The sequence below is a fragment of the Phyllostomus discolor genome, chromosome 4, assembly GCF_004126475.2.
Source record: "Phyllostomus discolor isolate MPI-MPIP mPhyDis1 chromosome 4, mPhyDis1.pri.v3, whole genome shotgun sequence".
Lineage (NCBI taxonomy): Eukaryota > Metazoa > Chordata > Mammalia > Chiroptera > Phyllostomidae > Phyllostomus > Phyllostomus discolor.
The window spans coordinates 27,656,209-27,679,651 of NC_040906.2; the positions used below are offsets into that span (position 1 = coordinate 27,656,209).

At 38.0% G+C, this 23,443-nt stretch overlaps 1 non-coding gene and 1 pseudogene across 1 annotated transcript; both read right to left on the reverse strand.

Annotated features, from left to right (window-relative positions):
* Positions 1–3,945: 3,945 nt before the first annotated feature.
* On the reverse strand, positions 3,946–4,052 carry LOC114495777. The gene has a single exon (XR_003684453.1). It is a non-coding gene; the product is annotated as a U6 spliceosomal RNA (small nuclear RNA).
* An 18,210-nt stretch (positions 4,053–22,262) lies between these two features.
* On the reverse strand, positions 22,263–22,997 carry LOC114494786 (annotated as a pseudogene).
* Between the last annotated feature and the right edge of the window lie 446 nt (positions 22,998–23,443).

Genomic DNA, 23,443 nt, shown 5'->3' on the forward strand with positions numbered 1-23,443 from the left:
CTCCTCTAATTGACTCCTTATTATTTTTTACCATTCAACACCCAGCTCAGATGGTACTACTACCTCTGAGAAGATTCCTCTGACTCCAAACCCCAAACAGAATTAATTAATTTTTTTGTGTTGCTTTTCTTTTTTATAATTTATAATATTTTAATAATGAACATGCAATAGGTTTATAATCAGAAAAAAATGGTGCAGTATTTTTAAAAGAACAGATGTGAATGATGCCTGTATGGTGCCTGAATTTCAAATTAGACAGGTTTTTTTATTTTCTTCAGTAGAGATATTTTCCTTTATTAAATGTTAGGTACCTCCACCTATCCCAAAATAATTTCATAATCAGTCTTTTATTCCTTTTGTATGAATTAGTTAATAACATACCTTCTAACAGTTAATCCAGAAAACATTTGTTAGGGTAGAAAAGAATATAAGGGTATTGATTGGGCTTGGGAGTTGTCCAAAAGGAAAACAGATACTGAAAGGAAAAAGGGAGGAAGCATAGAGAAACTTGATTACTTCATAAATTTCCATAGGCTAGCCATGTCTGTGGCTAAGGCATAATAGATTATCCCCATTTTATTTTGAAAAGTGAAATACATGTCTTTCCAAAAAAGCAATAACTCAAGTGTATATTTCAAAGAACTAGAGTCAAATATTGAACTAGGGCCTCCTAACTCAGAGTTCATATTCTTCATCTTGTTATCTCTTTCTATTCAACTTTATTATTAATCTACTCTCAATTGCCAGAATTACATGTCTGTTATTTTCAAATCTGTACTAAAGTGTTACCTACTCATTTATTCCACTGATATTTATTAAGCATCTGTTATGTACCCATAAGTGAATAAAACATGAAGATTTCTGTTCTCTTGGACCTTCATTCCAGCAAAGGGAAACAAACAATAAACAAAAAAAAAGAAAAATAAGTAAAGTATGTAGAAGGTGCCAACTATATGGGAAAAAAAAGGAAAACAGGCTATGAGTAATTAAAATATTGGGGTAGGGCCCTGGCTAGTGTGGCTCAGTTGATTGAGCACTGGCCTGCGAACCCAGGGGTTGCTGGTTCAAATCCCAGTCAGGGCATATATCTGGGTTGCAGGCCAGGTCCCCAGGGATGTACAGGAGGCAATGGACTGATGTGTCTCTCACACGACAGTGCTTCTCTCCTTCTCTTTCTCCCTTCCCTTCTCTCTCAAAATAAATAAAGAAAATCTTTTTTTTTAAAGATTTTATTTGCTTATTTTTAGAGGGGAAGGGAGGGAGATAGACAGAGAGAGAGAGAAACATCAATGTGTGGTTGCTGGGGGTTATGGCCTGCAACCCAGGCATGTACCCTGGCTGGGAATCGAACCTGGGACACTAAATAAAGAAAATCTTCTTTAAAAAAAGAAAAAATATTGGAGTAGGGAGGCCAATCAAGTCATAGTATAACATATGATAGGATAAGTCTTTGTTGAAAAAGTAAAATTTGAATAAAGATGTGAAGAAACTGGCCTCTTTGGAAGAACTAAAAAGCCTGCATGACCAGTCACCAAGAGTTTAGAAGACACTGGCAAAAAACAAAAACGGTAATAGATTATGTTTTGTATTTCATCTTTATCCTACCAACATTGGACAGCTATTTAAGGATGTTAGGAGGAATACCATGATCAAATATACATTTTGAACAAATCATTCAAACTAGTAGAGGGAGACTGATTCAGAATGAGTTGATCAGGAGATCATTTGGGAAGCCACCTAGCCCAGCAGGAGAGAAGGTCTATATATACAAATAAGAATCCTTTAGACCAAGAGAGTTATGTATCCAGAAGTTTATATAAGAGCCAATAGCACATAGCCATAGCTAGTTATTAATAATTAGCAACATTTTCAAAGATACTTCAGTTCTGACTTTAGACTAGTTATTTGCATCAGCCTCAAAGGTACCAAATCTGAAAATTACCAGTTACGATAGGAACTCTGGCACCAGGAATAAAATATGGATGAAATGGCCACAAGGAGGGCTGTTATAGTTTCAGAAAGAGACAGAAACCTAAAACTGAAGTGAGTTTAACACAAAGGTTAAAATACTAAGCCCCAGAACTATCACTGCATAATCCTTTCCTGTCTGTGATCATGGGAGGAGGTGAGACTAAACTTTTAGCTGGGACCCAGGTAAACTGTGGTGAGAAGAGTCTGGACAACAAAAGCAGTCAGTGCTACAGGAAGTTTGGCTCTGACATGTGTGACAGAGACATGGGTGCTCCAGAAATATATCATCTGCTTCCTAATATTTCTTGTTCCTTTGTGGAGATGTAGTAGAGGTAACTTGTGTCATTTCTAACCAAAGCACAGAAGAGTCAGTATTATACTCCAGCTATCTTTTTCGCTGCCACTAAGCAACTAAGAAGGTCAAGTATTCCAGGTAGTGCAGCCACCATTAGCTTGGGTCCCTGATAATAAAGCAGAGCCCTCTTTAATCTACACTGGACATGGATCTTAAGTATAAAAAAAAACTTTTATATTAAGCTACAGAAATTATAAGATAGTTATTGAGCATAATCTAGCCTATGCAGATGAGTCAACACGTTACCTTCGACAGATACAGTACCTTGTCAGCACATTTTTATAAAACAGGGCTATGATTCAGATATGAGAAGTATGAAGGAGAATAGCTAGTTTTTTTAATACTGAAACAAATAATCCATTAAATAATATGTAATTTCATGAGGATCAACATAATGGTCTGGAGCACCTGACTTTTTTTATGGGTATCAAGGGTACATCACATACAAGGCAAATAACAAAGACTGATTCTTGGAAGAAAACTATCTGAAACTATGTATAGTGGTTTCAGCAATCAAAGTAAGAAATGGAAGACTTTGCATGTGGAATGTTTGGGTTGTCTTGCAGTTTTAAGATTTGATTACTTACATAGTAGGAGAACCATCTCAAGTTGTGCAGGTACTGGATCAATTCAAAGAGCATCTTTTCTTTTTTTAACCAAATGGCAAAATACAGTATCCATAGAGTATCTCCTTATGTTATAAATCATCTAAATCTCTCACGTTTGGGATTAAAAGAAACAATTGCATATAGTGGGGGGGGGCAGGGAATATTAAACCAGGAAACCAAATTTTTAGGAACAGCTCTGCTCCTGATTCTATGACTTTGAATGAATCATTTCTCCTCTAGGCATCAATTTTTTATCTGTAAAATAAGTTGGGATGAGATAGTTCTGTTTTCTTTTAGCTTTAAAACTCTTATTGACATCACTGACATTCCTATATTTAAAAAATTACATATAATGACAAATTTCATTTTTACCCTAAAGAATACAAGTTGAAAACAAATATTTGGGAAAAAGCATTTCTACAGCATATTACTTTACATTAATGGAAATGTAGTGATTCTTTGTTTAAAATTATTTTATGAAATAGTTGAAGCTATTTGTATAATTTTGAGTCCTAAGTTATGCAATCTTATAGGAATCTTTGGTTTCTACACTTTTCTTCTTACTGTTGATTCCCACCGTTCATAGCAAGAATGTAGAAGCAAGATATTTTTCCACATACATCCTAATATGTGATCAAAATATGCAACTTGCCCTTTATGATCCCCAAAAAGGTCTGAATCACATCTTATAATTTATTCAGAAATATTATGACCTGTGAAAGTTACTAATCAATCAATAAGAATTTGGTAAGTCCCTTCTGGGTGAATGACTTTGTATAAATGTTATATCAATATTAAATTTTTTATGCTTACCCAAGGAAATTTTTTTAATTGCTTTCAAAGAGAGAGGAAGGGAGAAAAAAAGAAGCATTAATTGCCTTCTCATACACGCCCTGACAGCTGATTGAACCTGAAACCTGGATATGTGCCCTGACCTGAAATTGAACCTGCGACATTTCTGTCTATGGGACAATGCCCCAACAAACTGAGCCACACTGGCCAGGGAAATATTAATTTTTTTAGTGCTTCACAAATTTGCATTTCATCCTTGCTCAGAGTCCATACTAATCTTCTCTGTATCATTCCAATCTTAGTATATATGCTGTCAAAATGAGCACTCAATATTAATTTTTAAAATCTCCGTGTATCAGTATGATGAGTGTAACATACTTATCTAATGCTCAAGTAATAAAAGCATAAAGTATTTTTCTCCAATTATTTCATGTATAATTATATGATATGTGAAAATATCATTTCCCCAGAAATATTTTATAATATTAAAGAGCAATGACTAAATCATATGCTCTTATACACAAAAAAAATGTTCAATAAATTGTCACTGGAGTGAAAAGCCAGACAACTGAGGACACAGAACAAGGTGAAAATATTTTATCCTGCAAAGGCTATTTGTACCTTGAGTATCAGAAAAAATCATAATGAATATTTTTTTCTTACAGCACATTCTACAAATGTTTGAAACTTTTGCTAATTGTTAAGCATGTCAATATTATTCTCATTTAGATGCTGAGGCAGTTGCATAAACATTGAAATGCACAAAAGTTAGAAAACAAGTCTGTCTTATGGCCTTGCATTCCAGTTTTTCTGGCTTTTGATAAATATTTATCTGGCCTCTCATAATGACTGCCAAACAACTGCACTACACTATCTGCTTGCAGAAAGTACACAAATAATTTCAAGAGCAACAGAAACTACTATAATACCCATCCTCACAACTTTCACCCTGTGTAAGGTTTACACATTCATTCTTCTTAGAGGCTTCTGATATACTGAAATATCTACACCAAAACTTTCCTCCTCTTCTTTTTTTTAATTGGCTTTTTTGAATTGTTGTTCAAGTACAGTTGTCTCCATTTTCCCCTCACCACTCACTCCCACCCTTCCCTTGTTCTTACCCCTCTTTGGCTTTGGCCATGGGTATTTATACATGTTCCTTGATGACCCTTCCCATTCTTTCTCCCATTATCCCATTCCCTCCTCCCCTTTAGTTACTGTCAATTTGTTCTTTATTTCAATGTCTCTGGTTATATTTTGCTTGCTTGTTTGTTTTGTTGATTAGGTTCCACTTATAGGTGAGATCATATGGTATTCATCTTTTACCACCTGACTTATTTCACTTAGCATAATGCTCTCCAGTTCCATCTGTGCTGTTGCAAAGGGTAAGAGCTCCTTTCTTTCTGCTGTGTGGTATTCCATGATGTAAATGTACCATGGTTTTTTGATCCATTCATTTGTTGACAGGCACTTAGGTTGCTTCCAACACTTGGCTATGGTAAATAGTGCTGCCATAAACATTGGGGTGCATTGGTTCTTTTGAATTGGTGTTTCAGGATTCTTAGGGTATAATCTCAGCCATGGAATTGCTGGGTCAAAAGCCAGTTTCATTTTAAGTTTTCCAAGGAAATTCCATACTGTTTTCCACAGTGGCTGCACCAGTCTGCATTCCTCCCCACCCTCCCCGCAATATGTACTAGGATTCCCTTTTCTCCACAGCCTCACAGGCACTTGTTTGTTGATTTGTTTATGATGGCCATTCTCACCAGTGTGAAGTGGTATCTCATTGTGGTTTTAATTTGCATCTCTCTTATGGCTAGTGATGCTGAGCATCCTTTCCTATGTCTCTGGGCCTTCTGTATGTCCTCCTTGGAGAAGTGTCTGTTCAGGTCCTTTGCCCATTTTTTAATTGGGTTGTTTGTCTTCCTGGAATGGAGTTGAGTGAGTTCTATATGTATTTTGGAGATCATACTCTTGTCTGAGATGTCATTGGCAAAAATGTTCTCCCATATGGCTGAATCCTTTTTTTCATTTTGCTGATGGTTTCTTTAGCTGTGCAGAAGCTTTTTACTTTGATGTAATTCCATTGTTTTCCCTTTATCTCCTATAGGGGACCGTTCCATGTGGCATGGGGAATGTAGCCCAACCCCCACTCGGAAAGGCCAGTAGGGAGTGAGGTCCAGTACACAGGACCCACACCCACGGATAGGTTCTCCTGTGGGGAATCAGGCCTGCATTGTACCTAGGCTGCTATGAGACTTGCTTTTGCTAAAACTCCCTCACCCAGGATTGAGGCACAAGTGCTTACTGCATATCTCTAAAGTAACTTCCTAAAATCTGTGCTAAACCTCCCAAGTATGGAGTGTAACCAGTTTAACCACTTCTCCCCTTGATCTGTAACATCCTTCTCTTTGAAGTAATTAGCAACATTCTTTCCTTTGTTATCTGTAAAAGGTAATCACCTACAGCAAACCTGTGCTAGTAAATGAGGACCATGCTTGCTGTAATGTACCCAGAAAAGCAATAAAAGCCTGTCCAGGCTGGGGTCCAGCCCTCTCTCTCTGAGAGCAGCCATGCCACCCCTTTTTCTCCACAGGACTTCTGTAGTCCATGTGAATTTGTCCGTTGCAGCCACAACATACTATGGATCAGGGTCCACATCAATCTCCCTTGTCCTAGGAGATATATCAGCAAAAATATTGCTCCTTGGGATATCTGAAATTTTACTGCCTATGTTCTCCTCTAGGACTTTTATGGTGTTGTGACTTATGTTTAACTCTTTTACTCACTTTGAATTTATTTTTGTGTATGGTGTAAGTTAGTGGTCAAGTTTCATTTTTTTGCATGTAGCTATCCAAAACTTTCTTCTTCTTAATTTAGAATGTCCCTAGTTAAAATAAGTTAGATATTTAGAGCTAAAAATGTGATGTTTTTATTTTCCAAACACTAAACAAATCATGCTTAAAATTTGAACCTCTTCCATTCAAATGTATTCTTTACTTCAACTAAAAGACTAATTTTAAACCCCCAATGCAGTAGAAAACAGAATTATACAACAAATTTAGAATAAAATCTTTGTCTATATTTGGTCTCAAAGATGTTCAGAAAACAAAATGACCGCCCACTCTTTTTTATGGGAAGAAATCCAAGTTCCACTTATAAAAACAACAATTTAAAAGAAGCCTGATCATGGGCAGCCCTTCTTAGAGCATGTCCCTATTTCATCCAGCAGGAAGCTCACAGTATCTCTGGCATCTTTAATATTCATCATTGCTTTCTCATGACTGACTCATTTCTCCTGGGGGGATTCTCTTGCAGTATATACTTCTAATATTAATCTAATCTTTCAGTATATATTTGCTATTATCCAGAAATTGGCTATATTTATTCTTCTTAAAGCATAGGAAAAAAAATGAAACTACCAGACTGGGGGAAGGTTATTTTTCAAATATTACAGAATAACCTTTCTGTATACCAAAAATAAATGCCTTTAGGGAAAGGCAACAAATACAAATTATTGTTAAAATGGTTTCACAGCTAAGGATTACTCATACACAGTCTGTTTGCCAAGTTTTATGTAGAACATCTGTCAGAAATCTTATTTGCTATTGTCTTTCTTTCCTACATCTTCCTCTAAGGAATTTTTTTCTCTTGGCACAAAACTTCAATAATAGGAAAAAATGGGGCGGAGAGGAAAATTTGGTGGGGTAATTAGCCTCTGTAACAATTTCCAATTAAAAGGCTAATGATCAGTATCACATAACTAGTTGTCCATTACCCCACCTATCTCTAACCAAGGATAATTCTATAGGATAAACACTAACTTCATAACTCATGAACAAAGGTCTTCACAATCATAGAGTCTGGACACGCTGAGCCTTTTACAGTTTGCTAAACATACCAGGCCCTTTCCCAAATTACACCTCCTTTTTAATTAAAAAAAACGCAGGAGGAGGTCTATCATTTTCTACAAATTATTCCCTTCATATTGAATGCCTTTGCCTGCATCTTTTCCAGGCAATCTCCTACTCTTTTTTCAAAACCCAGTATAATTTTCACCTCCTTGGTGAAATACTTTCCACTTCCCAGGTCAACATTACCTGCCTTTTCCTTAGTGTTCCCAAAAACCTTTGTTCATACTTCAAAGTAGTGTAACATTCCTTTTCCATTTTTATAGTTCTTTGTTTTGATTTCAGAAGGGAGGGAATGATGGGTAATTTTTAATATTATTTTATTCTTTATACTTTTCTACATTATTTGACTTTCTACAATATATTACTTTTTAATTAGAAAAATATTAAAATTATTTCAAAATAGTAGGTCAGGACAAAGAAAATTTAAAAAAAGTAGTCTTTAGTATCCAAACAAAAATTATATTCAAGTAAAGAAATGCAAAAAAATAAGCAAACTCTGCATATTATCAAAAAACAAATCACTTCATATGTGATACTTTATCATTGGCATTATATCCTAATAGTTATCAAAATCTTCTGGATTTTTTAAAATATTCTATTTAGAACTCTAAATTATTACCAGTTAGATTTGGGACCTTTTTTTCTAGTTTATTGTACTATATCATTCATGTAAGCCTCCTAAAGTCCTTGGTGGAAGAGAAGTGGCATGAATAATCCATTTGGGCACTAGATTGTTAACTGTCCCTGGCAGTTTCCACAAGATCTACATATTTATCTAGGTTGGGAATACTTCTTTAAGGCAAGACATCATGAACACAGCAAAACAACTAATCACGTGGCTAAAACCCATAATGTAAAAGAGATCCCACATGCAGTCAACAAAAGTGCAACTATATACAAAATATCATAAATTCAGAAGGTTCTGATGTTTATTTTCATCTCTTCTTCATTAAAGAACTGATAAAAAACCTTTAGCTGCAAATGGCTAAGCTGTGTTTTCTTATGTGTTTTACGTTATCCTCTTCTGCTGATATGCTTTTATGTGTTCTGTTCTTGCGCAATGCACATCTAGCTAGGATGCCAGGTGGCTTATGAGATCAGTGCCTTTATTATTATTTGCAAAAGCAGTGATTCTTTCTAAACCTGTAATTTATGAGTGATTACTTCAAATTGTATTATCTAGGAGATTTGACCAGCGTTATGCCCTAACCCATTGTCACTCAGCTGTTTCCATGTCTGATGTTACCAGTAATGTTAGACCTCAGTTCTTAGGTTCAGTTAAGAAAGAATTCAGAGTCCAAGCTCTGAATTCAGAACTCTAGTGCAAGAAGTTTGTTTAGAAAGTCACAGAGGTTGCAGAAGTGATCCAGCTGGGCTGTATGGACTCAGGAAACAAGTTACAGAATCAAAAGAAGGGCCCTTGGAGCTTAGGAGAAAGAAAGCAGAGGATGCATGCCTAAGGAAAGAAGTGGGTAAGAGGCAGTGTGGGGATCTAGAGAAAGAGAGCATCACTGGATCCTTCGACTTAAGGGTTTTTTATCTGTTCTCTAAAGCTGGGAATTTTAAAGGAAGTCTCAGTGGAGGATGTTCATAAAAGCTTTATCAGCTTTTCAGGTATGTCCTTTCAGGGTTGTAGTCTCTACTGACTGCTTGGTGCTGGGGGAGGGGGGTCATCAGTCAGTGCAGCTGGTCCTGATGTCAGGCATGACATTGCTTCACCTGATTTTGCCGCTGGGCCTGGAGCTGAAACACAGCTGAGTCCTACATGTTATCTCTATTTTGACCAAAACTCTGTATCTGTGGTCAAAAGACCCAAGGTTTTGTTCCTAAGATTCTTTGATATGGATCACAACCTCATTATCCTGAGGGCTTAATGTTTAAGGGAGTGGTCATGCAAAGGAGAAGGCAGGTTACTCAGGCTGCAGAATGGGGACAGGGAAGCAGCTATTTGTCTCAGTTCTCCCATTCTGCTTGAAGGAAGTTAGTTGCCTGGCTTTTTACTGTCCTTTCTGAACTATGTTACTGATGAGAAGCATAATTTGTATACTTTTGACTTTTTCTAACCTTGCACAAAAAAAGTGGGCTACATTGTATTTTCTCTGTAACACCAGTTAAAACCTTCTTGTCTATATCCTTGCACATGTTTTACTCTTGAGCCATTTAAATCTCCCACTTGAGGTCTACAATAGCATTTACAACATTATACTGCAAATTATCTCCTTGGGAAGCCAAGATATTACAAATTACTTAAGGGCTGGGACTTTAGCCTCAGGATTTAGTGCTAAGTCTGACTGACACATATTAGGTCCTCAATAAATGCAGTACTTACTTGAATTAATAAATGAAAAAAATAAAGAATAACTTTTTAAAAAAAATTAATCCTCACCTGAGGACATGTTTATTGATGTTGTTAGAGAGAGAGAGGAAGGGGGAAGAGAGAGAGGAGCAATGATGTGAGAGAAAAATATCCATCAGTTGCCTCCTGTACACGTCTTGACCAGAAATCAAACTGGCAGTCCTGTGGTATGTGAGACAACACTCCAACCAACTGAGCCACCCAGCCTGGCAAGAATAACTTTTGAGGAGCAGAGAAGCATCAGGAGAAATTTTCAAATGAATTTAAGATATGAAATGAATTTCCTGAACTAAAAGTAAAACTGTCACAGAATGGACCTGTAGGGGGACCCACACAGATACTGTTACCAAAACAAGCCCTCTCCCCTGGAGTCTTTCCATACTTGTTTCATCTTGCCTGCTGCCCTTAGGAATTGTGGCTCTCAATGCCAGTTTTTGTGAAAAGGAAAGGAACTATTTATTCAAAAGTTATACAGGTTTAGAGTAATGGCAGAATGTCACCATTAAAATCCCAATATTCCTTTAAAACACCTGCCAACACACACACACACACACACACACACACACACACACACACAGTCCTGTCTTCCTCCCATTTGCCTGACCAGGGCAGTCAGGGGTGCGATATCTTAGGAAAAAGACATAGAAGTCTGTAGCTCGGCTATGCTCCCGGTTCCTCTCAGTAATGCATGCTTGGCTAGCAGGTCTCCTGCAGTCCCCAGCATCATCAGCTGTGTCACTGTGATCTCCAGTTCTTAATCCAAGACCATGTGGCACCTTCTCATGGTCCACCAGCAAGAGTCCTTTCACCCCTTTTCTTCCCTCATGGTCTCACATTGTCCTCCCACACAGTCCTGCATTGTCCTTCTGCATTCTTTCAAACCATTAAGAGACAGCTCTTCATGGCTGCTACACCTTGCCTTCCTGCTTCCTAAGACACGTGGTCAAAGGAGCCCCTTCTCTGCTTCCAAAACTGTGTGGTTAGTTTCCAGCATGGCTGCCATGTCTGGGTTTAAATCCCAGCCCAAATCTTCCTCTGTAACCCCATTTCCGACTCCTTCCACAATTGGCTACACCTGCTAGCACCTGCTAGCACTCCGGCAGTTTTCCGCCTTTCTTGGACGCCATGGTAAGTCTGGGCAGGCATGGCCCCGTGGCCTGGAGCTAACTATCTCCAAGCTCTCATACAGGTGTTGTAACCAGGGGGAGCTGCCTCCTAGTTGCATCATGGGTTAAGGTCACAACCATCTCCCTAGCTAGACTCGTTGATATGCAAAATAACTATTTTTGCATATCAGGTATGAAGCTATCCTGCTGTTATTGATATGTGAAATAACTCTCAAAGACTCTGCTCCATGTGTCCCATCCCCCATGTCAGCCCGCCTTGTGTGCGAGGGGATATATTATATTTTCTTGGACACCCCAGGTTCTGGACCCCATTACAAATCCCCCCTTTGGGGGAGCCTGGCTCTACCCCATTACAAAACCCTATTTAAAAATGGGCAAAGTATCTATATAGACATTTTTCCAAAGAAGGTATTCAAATTACCAGTAATGATATGAAAAGATGCCACTAACGAAATGCAAATCAAAACCACAATGAGATCCACTTCACACTTACTAAGATGGCTAAAAAAAAGGCAACAGTGTTGGTACAATGTAGAGAAGTTGGAACCTGAATGCATTACAGGTGGGAATGTAAAGTGGTATAGCTCTTTTGGAAGATAGTTTGGTAGTTCTTCAAAAGCTAAGCATACAGTAACCATATGATCCAGTAATTCTAATCCATGGAAACATTTCTATACAAAAATTTGTACACAAATGTTCACAGCAGCACTCATAATGAGCAGCACTCATTATGTTCATAATAATCATAAAGAAGAAACAACTCAAATGGCCATCAACTGATAAATGGAAAAACAAAAGTGGCATATCCAAGTAATGGAATGTTATTTAGCCATAAAAAGTAGTGAGGTACTGATATACTACAACATGGGTTAACCCTGAAAACTGAGTGAAAGAGGCCAGACACAAAAAACTCTAAATTGTTTGATTCTGTTTATATGAAATATCCAGAATAGGCAAATCTAAAGACAGAAAGTATACTAGTGGTTGCCTGGAGCTGGAGGGAGAGAGAGGTTGTGGGTAAATGGAGAGGGACCCATAATGAAAATGTTATAGAACTGATTGTGGTGATGGTTGTACAACTCTATGAATACACTAAAAACTATTGAATTTTCCTCTTTAAGTGAATGTATTGTATTCTATATGAATTATATCTTAATAAAGCTGTTTTTAAAAAGGAACTGAAAGAGCCCTGGCTGGCGTAGCTCAGTGGATAGAGCATGGGCTGCGAACCAAAGCATTGCAGGTTTGATTCCCAGTCAGGGCACATGCCTGGGTTGCAGACCATGGCCCCCAGCAACCTCACATTGATCTCTCTCTCTCTCTCTCTCTCTCTCTCTCTCACTCTTTCCCTCCCTCCCTCCTCCCTCCCTTCCCCCTCTAAAAATAAATAAATAAATAAATAAATAAATAAATAAATAAAAAAAATCTTTTTAAAAAGGAACTGAAAGGCACTTGTTAGTAATAATTAAAGTGCTAATCCTCAGACTTTCACTTCTTTTGCAGGATATAACAACAGAACCATACTTGAGAAATGCAGTAGATCTTAAAGAAAAAATTTGAGTCCTTATATTAACCACAGAAGCTGGAAAAATCAAGATGATAGATGGAATCATTCCTTTCTCATGGGTCTTTACCTGATATTATCAGCATTTTTATACACAATTAGGTTTGTTGAAAACAATGACTGAATCTTAAGCTGTTTTAATTTATATGAAGGGAAGAAAAACTCTTAACTTTCAACTTTAGGCCTTAAAGTTTACACTAGACTTTGTAAGCTTTGCTTACACTACCAGTGGGCTTCCTACTTCCTTCCAAACTCTTGAAAAAGCAAGTGATGTATTAAGCAAGAGATAGAACTGTGATGACAGAATTTCTTATAATATTGTTACCTGCATCTCTGTTGAGATATCATCTATTTGGTGACAGGCTTGTTTTAAATTTTCCCAAACAACTGCCAGCCGATAATACTATCATTTAATCCTATGCAACAATTACAGCAACCAAGGTGATGAAACCGATAACCAATGGTACTAATCTATTATAGTGCTAAACCTGGGTGCTGGTCTCTACATCACAGAGCATTTTGTATTAAGATTAGAGAAAAAAATATTAATGATGTCAGAATGGAAAACAAATGGCAAGATAAAAATAAGTGAAGTCACTAGGATTTACTTAAAAAACCACCTGAAGTTTTCAAGCAAAATTTGCAAATAACATCATAGCAGGAATAGGAAGGTGCTTGCTTGCCTTCTAGAACAATTCCAGGAGGATGGATTTATATGATATGTTTCAACAATATTAAAGTGACATTTACTTAACTTTACAGATTACAAAGCATTTTTATAACTATTTTTGCATTTGAGCCTTCCTCCCGTAGGGTGGCTAGAATAGGTATTTCAGTACTTTCTCATCATTGCTATCATAACAAATGGCCTATATTGAGTTCTTGTATCCCAGGCAAAAAGGGATGTTTTGACTGTGTCACAGGGAAAAATAAAATTTCACAGAAATAACAGCTACGAAAGAAATCTCACCATAGTAGTAGTTAACATAGACAGAATTTTTAAAGATAAAAATCTGGTGACTGAAATGAATCTCATAGTAAAATGTGCGTGAAAAAAGTGGGTCTTGAGCATAATCGTTTCAGTAAAATAAAAATGAGAACAGAAAAATATTGGAATAGTTTCACTGTCACTGCATAGAAATTTGAGGAAGAATTAGTGTCACAGGTTCGATTCCCAGTCAGGGCGCATGCCTAGGTTGTAGGCCATGGCCCCCAGCAACCTCACATTGATGTTTCTCTCTCTCTCTCTTTCTCCCTTCCTTCCCTCTCTAAAAATAAATAAATAAAATCTTTAAAAAAAGAAATTTGATGAAGAATTAAATTGGTTATAATTCTTCTTTAAATGAATATAGTAATAAAAATATGGTTTAAAGTGGCAGGATAAAATTATGCACCTATTCAAGTGGGGGTAGGGTATGAATAAAAAATAATGAGAACTAGTTCTGGCTGGTGTGATTCAGTGGGTTGAACATGGGCTGTGAACCGAAAGGGTCACCAGTTTGATTCCCAGTCAGGGCACATGCCTGGGGTTCGGGCCAGGTCCCCAGTAGGGGGCCACATGAGATGCAAACATACATTGATGTTTCTCTCCCTCTCTTACTCTCTCCCTTTCCTTCTCTCTGAAAATAAGTGACTAAAATCTAAAAAAAAAATATTGAGAAGTAAATGGCAGGATCAGATTGGCATTATTGACTTGATTCTTAGAATCCTTCCTGACTGCTTACCAATTTAACATCACTATAGAATGTAAATAAATCTCATCGAGCTCTCTATCTGTAAAACAGAAAATGTAACTATAGGAACTACCTCATCATGTTGTGGAATAAGTGAGACAAGGCTTACAACATGGTTAGCATAGTAGTAATACAATGGAGGGTATGTTAACCCTATCTTTCTCAAGGATTGATTGTATTTTTTCAGTGAGCCAGTCCATTATCTTTAAAAATAGGTCTTCTACTCACTAAATCACATTACTTCATCTGTAAGTACTTTCTTGTAATTAATGAAATACCCAGAGAGATCTCTGATGACGCTACAACAGAGTTCTACCTCTGACTACTTATATATGTTAAAATAGACATTTTAATTTAGAAACACTGTCCCAAGCAACTACTGGAGTACAGAGTTAATTAAATGTACTGCTGATTGTTTAGAATACAAAAAAATAAAAATGCCTATAGTTTTGGGGTTTTTTTTCTTTAGTTTGATACATGAATACAAGTTATTTGAGTTTGGCTTATCCACCCAAAAATTACTTTATCTCTCTTCAAAAAAAAAAAAGGTAGACCACTCTGACTGGTGTGGCAAAGTGGGTTGGGCATCATCCCGCAAAGCAAAAGGTCACCAGTTCGATTCCTCTTCAGGGAAACAGTCCTGGGTTGCAGGCCAGGTCCCCAATGGGAGCAGTTGGGGGCATGCTAGAGGTAAGCAACTGATGTTTCTCTCACACATCAATGTTTCTCTCCCTCTCATTCTCCCTCCTTTCCCCTCTCACTAAAAATAAAATAAATAAAATCTTTTAAAAAAAGGTAGACCAATGGAGCAATTTCATTTCACTAACAAAAATGAAGTATGGGATACTGGGAAATCATTCAGCCTATCAGTCTTCTGATATAGAAAACACACATAAATAAAATACACCCACTTCAGAATTGTTGTGAGGACTAATTAATATCTTTAAATTGCTTTGAAATTCCCACAAGAAAGAGACCTAACCTGATCTTTATCTAGAAGATCTGGATAATACATATATGGGAAGACAGCATTCATGTAGAAGCTAAAATTGGCTTTTACTTGTGAAACTTGAACTTCTACTTGGCAACAAATGTAATTTAGCAGAAAGAGTTCTGTCATACAATTTTTAAAGTGCATGCCTCAAAAGCATAGAATACTCATTCGGTTTTTTATTATTTCATTCTTCACATATGATACCAACCACAGGTATGCAAAATACTCAACTTAGTATTCAGCACATGGAACTCTTTTGTGTGCTTACACTGTTATTTTAAAAAATCTTTCTTGCTTTTTCTATAACCAAAAATATGCAGTTGTTACTGTTTTTTTCCAGGTTCAGAACTTATGGTACAAATTGAATATCCCACAATGAGTTGACATTAACTTCTCCAGGCATGGGAAATTAACAATTGAGGTACAGTTTAGAATCCTTTTGGGTTGCTTTCACAGCTGGAGTTTTTGAGACCTTAATTTGAAGTATAAAAACAACAGAGCAAGGCTTCCATATGTGGTAAGTACACAATTAATTCTACCTGTGATAGTGTAAGAGTTGAAATATTTTTTGACACCTGTGAAATGGAACTGGGCAGGAGTTTCTGGATTTTTTCCATGACTTCTACCTTGCAAAAAGCACAACTCCTGCAGGCTCCATCCTCCACCTCCCTCTAAGAAGTTGCTTCCCCTGCATGTGTCCAACTGACTATTAATGCTTTTTTAACAGAAGATTTCAGAAGTGTATTATTTTGAAAGTGAAAATTCCCCATATTCCAACACCCCAGAAAAAAACACAACTACTAGTAGTTTGGTATATATAGCATGGGGCAAAAGTAGGTTTACAGTTGTGAGTATGCAAAACAGAAAAGTTAATTCTTGTATCATTATTTATTGACTATTGTACTATTTTTCATATGAACCATTGTAAACCTACTTTTGCCCTATCCTCTATTCTTCCATTTTTTCCCTTTAAAACGCATGCACACACACAAATATATATAATATATATACGCATATGTATATATTGTATACACATTATATGCCTCCCAAAATATTTGTATTCGATATCAATTTACACAATTATATATGTTTATTTATATATGTAATTAGTATTTACAAATGTGGGATTATATGACACATACCATATTGCAGGGCTAAGATTAGGATAAAGCAAAGAGCAGAGAGACTAGAATGTAAAATTTAAAGAGATACTCACTTTCGGGGGCCAACCCTGCACTCCTACACCCCTAACAAAGAGAGGTGCCTTAATATTGTGGCCTAGGCCTAGGCCTTGCTTCCCTAGTCTCAGTCTCTCCTGAAACTTGCTTTTTATTTTCCCATTTAATTAATCCTGAATAAATTTCATATAGAATTATTTCTTTTCAGTGGCTGCATACTCTTCCATTTATGAATAGATAACTTACTCATCCAATCACCTTTTGAAAGATATTTGTTTCTAATTTCCAGTGAGCATCCTTGTGCCTAGTTCTGTTAAAATTTCTGTGTTGAGGGGACTTCCGGCAAGATAGAGGCATAGGTGGACGCACCATACCTCCACGTACAACCAAGAGTAGAACAACAACAATTTAGAGGCAGAATAACACCCAGAACTGACAGAGAATTTATCTGAATGGAAGTCAGACAGCCAAGAAGTTGAAGTAGACCCGTTCATCCAGACCAGTAGGAGGGGCAGAGAGGAGCAGCCGGCGTGGGGCACGGTGCATGGAGAACAGGGAGAACTGGGCACATAAGGCAACCGGGAGCACGTAAGGCATCTGGGGCGTGCAAGATCACAGCAGATGGACCCTGAGTACGCAAGCGGTAACTGGCAGACCCAGTAAGGCAGCGATGGTGGACCAGGGCAGAGCGAACAACCCAGGATCCCAGAGAAGGGACTGAGGTCCCAGGAAAACGAAGCTACCGCCCTTGTTCCCTCCTGCCCCCGCCCCCACATACAACGTCACAATCTAGCGACTGGGGTGCCCAGCCCTGGTGAACACCTAAAGGCTCCGCCCCTCACCGTAAAAGGAGCAACCAGATCAAAAAAAAAGAGAGAGAGAGATGGCTCAAACAGAAGAACAAAGCAGTGCCCCAGAACTCATCCTTTTGAGCGACTAAGAGATAGCTAACCTATCAGATGCACAGTTCAAAACACTGGTGATCAGGAAGCTCACAGAATTGGTTGATTTTGGGTGCAAATTAGATGAAAAAAGTGCAGGTTACCATAAAAGAGATGAAGGAAGATGCACGGAGAACCAATAGTGATGGGAAGGAAACTGGGACTCAAAACAATAGAGTGGACCAGAAGGAAGGAAAAAACAATCAAACAGGAAAGAATGGAGAAATAAGAATTCAAAAAAACGAGGAGAAGCTTAGGAGCCTCCAGGACATCTTTAAACGCTCCAACATCCGAATTATAGGGGTACCAGAAGGGGAAGAGGAAAAGCAACAGATTGAACACGTATTTGAACAAATAATAAAGGAGAACTTCCCTATTCTGGCAAAGGAAATAGACTTCCAGGAACTCCAGGAAGCTCAGAGAGCCCCAAAGAAGTTTGACCCAAGAAGAAACACACCAAGGCACATCATAATTACATTAGCCAAGGTAAAAAACAAAGGAGAGAATCCTAGAAGCAGCAAGAGATAAGGGGACAGTCACCTACAAAGGAGTTCCCATCAGACTGTCAGCTGATTTCTCCAAAGAGACCTTACAGGCAAGAAGGGGCTGGAAAGAAGTATTCCAAGTCATGAAAGACAAGGACCTATATTCCAGATTACTCTATCCAGCAAAGCTTTCACTTAGAATGGAAGGGCAGATAAAGCGCTTCTCAGATAAGGTCAAGTTAAAGGACTTTATCATCACCAAGCCCTTATTTTATGAAATGTTAAAGGGACTTATCTAAGAAAAGAAGATACAGAAAAAACATGTATAGTAAAAGGACAGCAAACTCACAATTATTAACAACCACACCTAAAGCAAAACCAAACTAAGCAAACAACTAGAACAGGAATAGAACCACAGAAATGGAGATCACATGGAGGGTTAGCAACAGGGGAGTGGGAGGAGGAGAGAGGGGGAAAAGGTACAGAGAATAAGTAGCATAGATTGTAGGTTGAAAATAGATAGGGGGAGGGTAAGAATAGTATTGGAAATGTAGAAGCTAAAGAACTAAGTATGACACATGGACATGAACTAAAGGGGGGGAATGTGGGTGGGAGAGGGTGTACAGGGTGGAGGGGAGTGAAGGGGGGGAATGGGAGAACTCTAATGGCATAATCAATAAAATATATTTAAAAAAAGAAAAAAAGAACCCCCCCAAAAATTTCTGTGTTGAATTTCAAAAGAGAACAACTGGGTCCAAATGTAGTATGCACTTAACTTTTTTAAATAACTAAAGGTAATTTTGACCTAATTGTAGTAGCACTGGCTGGTATGGCTCAGTGGATTGTGTGCTGGCCTGTGAACTGATAGGTTGCCAGTTCAATTCCTGATCAGGGCACACACCTGGGTTGCGGGCCAGGACCCTGTTTGGGGGCATGCAGGAGGCAACCCATCAGTGTATCTCTCACACATTGCTGTTTCTCTCTCTTTCTCCCTCCCTTCCCCTCTCTCTAAAAGTGAGAGAGAGATTTTCAAAAGTGAATAAATAAAATCTTTAAAACTAAATAAATAAAATCTACCTATATCAAAGAATAAAATTAATCAAATATCATCACACTTCTTTAACACCAAGTACGACGAAAAGACAGCAAAATTATGTCCACAAAATTTGATGGGAAATTACTGTGATCCAAAAATCCTATAGCCAGCTAAGCTGTTCTTCACATACCATGCAACAGAAAGTGTTCTCTCAAATTCTTCATTCTTTCAAGGACCCAGAAGGTATGCTATCCATGTGCCATTTGTACAACAATATTACTGGGAGGATTACTCTAGCCTACCTCCAAATGATTTAACTAAAAAAAATTCTTGAAAATGAAATGCTGTGATAAAAAAAGAAGTAAACATGATCAAATAGGATAGAGTTTAACACAGATCAGTTATAATTTTTTTAAAAATGTTAACTAAATTTTCTATTTATTTACTCAAAAGTTTCCTGAGGAGAAGAAATTAGGACTCATCACTCCCTGTTAAGCATTTTTTAGTGAAGTTATTTCTTGGCAAATAACACCTACTCACTTGAGAAATTTTCATCACAAAGCAGAGGTGGGAAGAAATCAGCCCTCAGGTGTTTGGGCTGCATAGTGTGATCAACTGACTTTAGTAACTCAAGCCAAGTAATAAACAAAGAGTAAACCTGAATGTCTGTGCAGGACCCAACTTGATTGGGAATCAAGGGAATTCTAAAGCATTCATCCAACATTACATAGTTTGGGCTTTTGTTTTTTAGAACACTGTAATTTTTCATAATCTTTGCCTTGAATTTTCTGTTATTGGATATATCTCTTCCTGTGAATTCTTCTGAAAGTCTCTCTTCATGTCATCCTGAGGGTCAGGTTTGTTCTAGAAGTGCAATGAAAAGAAAGCTAGACCTAGTCAAGATGCCTGGATTCTAGTCCAGCTCTGCCAGTTAGGACAGGGTCCCCATCCTCCAGGCCATGGAACAGTACCAGTCCAGGCCTGTTAGGAACCAGGTGCACAGTGCAGGGTAAGCTTGAATGTGCCTGAATCATTCCAAAACCATCCCCACCTCAGCCCACCCCCAACTTGGTCTGCGGAAAAATTGTCTTCCATGAAACCAGTCCCTGGTACCAAAAAGGTTGGAGGCTGCTGAGTTAGAAGATTGATCCTATGGCTAATGATTAAAACACTCTTACTGAGCCTAGTGTCTTTATTCCTCACTACCATAGTTAGGGTTGAAAAATTAATGGATGTGGGAGGGGGGAGAATGGGGGAAAGTTAAGGGAATAAAAAGCATAAATAGTAGGTACAAAATAGACAGGGGGAGATTACGAATAGTATGGGAAATGGAGAAGCCAAAGAACTTGTATGTACAACCCATGGACATGAACTAAGGTCGGGGGAATGTGGGTGGGAGGGGAGGTACAAGGCAGAAGGGAATAAAGGGGGGAAATGGGACAACTGTAATAGCCTGATCAATAAAATATATTTTAAAATTTTAAAAAAGAAAAATTAATGGATGAAAAAATGTTTTGAACATTCTCAGATGCTATTGTAACAGTAAAATAGTATCATTATTCTTTTACTTTGAAATCACCATTTTTAAAAAGATTTTATTTATCTATTTTTAGAGAGAGGGGAAGGGAGGGAGAAAGAGAGGGAGAGAAACATCAATGTGTGGCTGCCTGCCATACACCCCGCACCAAGGTCCCAGCCCACAACCCAGGTACGTCTCCTAACCAGGAATGGAACTGGCGACTCCCTGGTTCGCAGGCAGCACTCAACCCACTGAGCCATAGCAGCCAGGGATGAAATCACCATTATTAGACCAGTCTTAATTGATTAGCACCTTAATTTGATCTTATTTCCCACTTTAAATAATGTTTTTTTCAACTACAGCTGACATACATATTATATTACTTTCAGTGTATACCTCAGTGATTGGCTGTTATTTAAGTTACTAAGTGATCATCCCAATAAATCTTGTATCCATCTGACACCATACATAGTTATTAGAATATTATTGACTATATTTCCTATGCTGTACTTTATATCCCCATTTCTATTCTGTAACAACCAATGTGTACTTCTTAATTTCTTTACCTTTTTCAGACATCTCTCCATCCCCCTCCCATCTGGCATCCACTAAAATGTTCTAGTATCTATGAGTCTGTTTCTGCTTTGTTTATTCATTTTTTTTTAGATTCAGTTGTTAACAGGTATGCACTTATTGCTATTTTTATGTTCATATATATTTTTTCTTCTTCTACAAGAAGTCCCATTAACATTTCATATAATATGGGTTTGGTGATGATGAACTCCTTTAGCTTCTTCTTGTCTGGGAATCTCTTTATCTGTCCTTCAATTTTGAATTATAGGTTTTCTGGGTAGAGTAATCTTGGTTGTAGATCCTTGCCTTTCATCACTTTGAATATTTCTACCAATCCCTTTTGGCCTGCAAAATTTCTGTTGAGACATCAGTTGGCAGTCTTATAGGAACTCTCTTGTAAGTAACTATCTTTCTCTTCCTGCTTATAAGATTCTGTCTTTGTCTTTAACATTTTTTAAAGATTTTATTTATTTATTTTTAGACAGACAGGAAAAGAGGGAGAAAGAGAGGGAGAGAGACATCAATGTGTGGTTGCCTCTTGCGCTCCCCTCACTGGGGAACTCAGCCTGCAACCCAGGCATGTGCCCTGACTAGTAATCGAACCCACGACCCTTTGCTTTGCAGGCCCATGCTCAATCCACTGAGCTACACTGGTCAAGACTGTCTTTAACATTTTGCTTTTTAATTATGATGTGCCTTGGTGTGGGTCTCTTTAGGTTCATCTTGTTTGGAACTTCTGTGCTTCCTGGACTTGTATGTCTGTTTTCTTACCAAGTTAGGCAAATTTTCTGTCATTATTTTTTCAAATAGGTTTTCAGTTGCTTGGGCTCTCTCCTCTCCTTCAGGCACTCCCATGACATGAATATTGGTATGTTTGAGATTGTCCTAGAGGCTCTTTACACTCTCCTTATTTTCTTGGATTCTTTTTTCTTTTTGTTGTCTGGTTGTTTTTTGCTTCTTTATATTCCAAATTGCTGATTTAATTCTCAGCTTCATCTACTCTACTGTTGATTTTCTGTACATTATCCTCTTATTTTTTCATTAAGAAAATTTTTGTAGTTTTATTATATCATGAGGCATTGAAACATCTGAAAAAACCGATATCTCAGTGGTGAGGCAGCTATTTTCTCCTTCACTTCTTTGGGTTACTAGAGCAACTTGTCAGAAGATTAAAAAAAAATACAATCTTTGGGCTGATACAACACAAACTTCTCCTGTCAGATGTAACTAGTCTAGTGTCCAAACATCATGCACAATACCTAGCAGCACTCTGTGCCCACTCCCACCACAGCCCTGCTCATCTGCGTATGGTATTTGGAGCATCTGGAGGAGTGTGAATAGTTATCGGGAAGAGGAGGGAAAAGGAAACAGCATGAGTGCCTGGCTGGAAGGAAGTCAGCTGAAGGTGTGCAGGGCAAGATGGAACATGTCATTGCTGCAAACCCAAGCATCATTGATATTCTTTAATAGGAACATCTGGGGGAACCCTATGATGGGGTCTTCATTGGCCTTAAGCTAGCTCACAACCATGCTGATGATTCAGCTATCTGGCTGGCATGGGCAGATGGTCTTCTGCCATGATGCTGTGCTGGATTTTCTAGAATGGAAGGCTAAATAACTTCTCCACAGTGGCAGCTTTCCCCTGGAATTGCTGTCCTTCCCATGCAAGGCATTATGTGTCAATGTAAATTGTGCCTAGTTGGGTCCTGTCATTAAATAACTGGAAGTAATGTTGAATGAAGCTGGATCCAATCTGCTCTCAAATTATCTTGTCTCTCATTCTGGAGCATCACCCAGCCTCACTGAGACCCGAGGGGCTGGCACTATGGTGGCAGCAGAGGTGGCAACACAGTGTGGTCTCTCTGTAAATTATTCTTTATTTCAGTGAATGTATCCTTCATTTCTGCCTAGTCCTTTTTTAAGCTGTTGAGGTTCTCACTAAGTTCATTGAGCATCCTTATAACCAGTGTTTTGAACTCTGCATCTTGTACATTGTCTCTATTGTGTTTAGTTCTTTCTCTGGAGTTATGTTCTGTTCTTTCATTTAGGACATGTTTCTTTGTCTCCTCATTTTGGCAGCCTCCCTGTGCTTATTTCTATGTATTAAGTAGAGCTGCTATGTCTCCCAGGCTTAGTAGAGTGGACTTATGTAATAGGTGTTCTACAGGGTCCAGTGGCACAGCCTCCCTGATCATACAAGCTGGGAACTGGAGGTGCACCCCTCCGTGTGAGCTGTGTACACTGTCCTTTTGTAGCTGAGCCTTTTGATTGCTGTTGGCATGTCAATGGGAGAGATT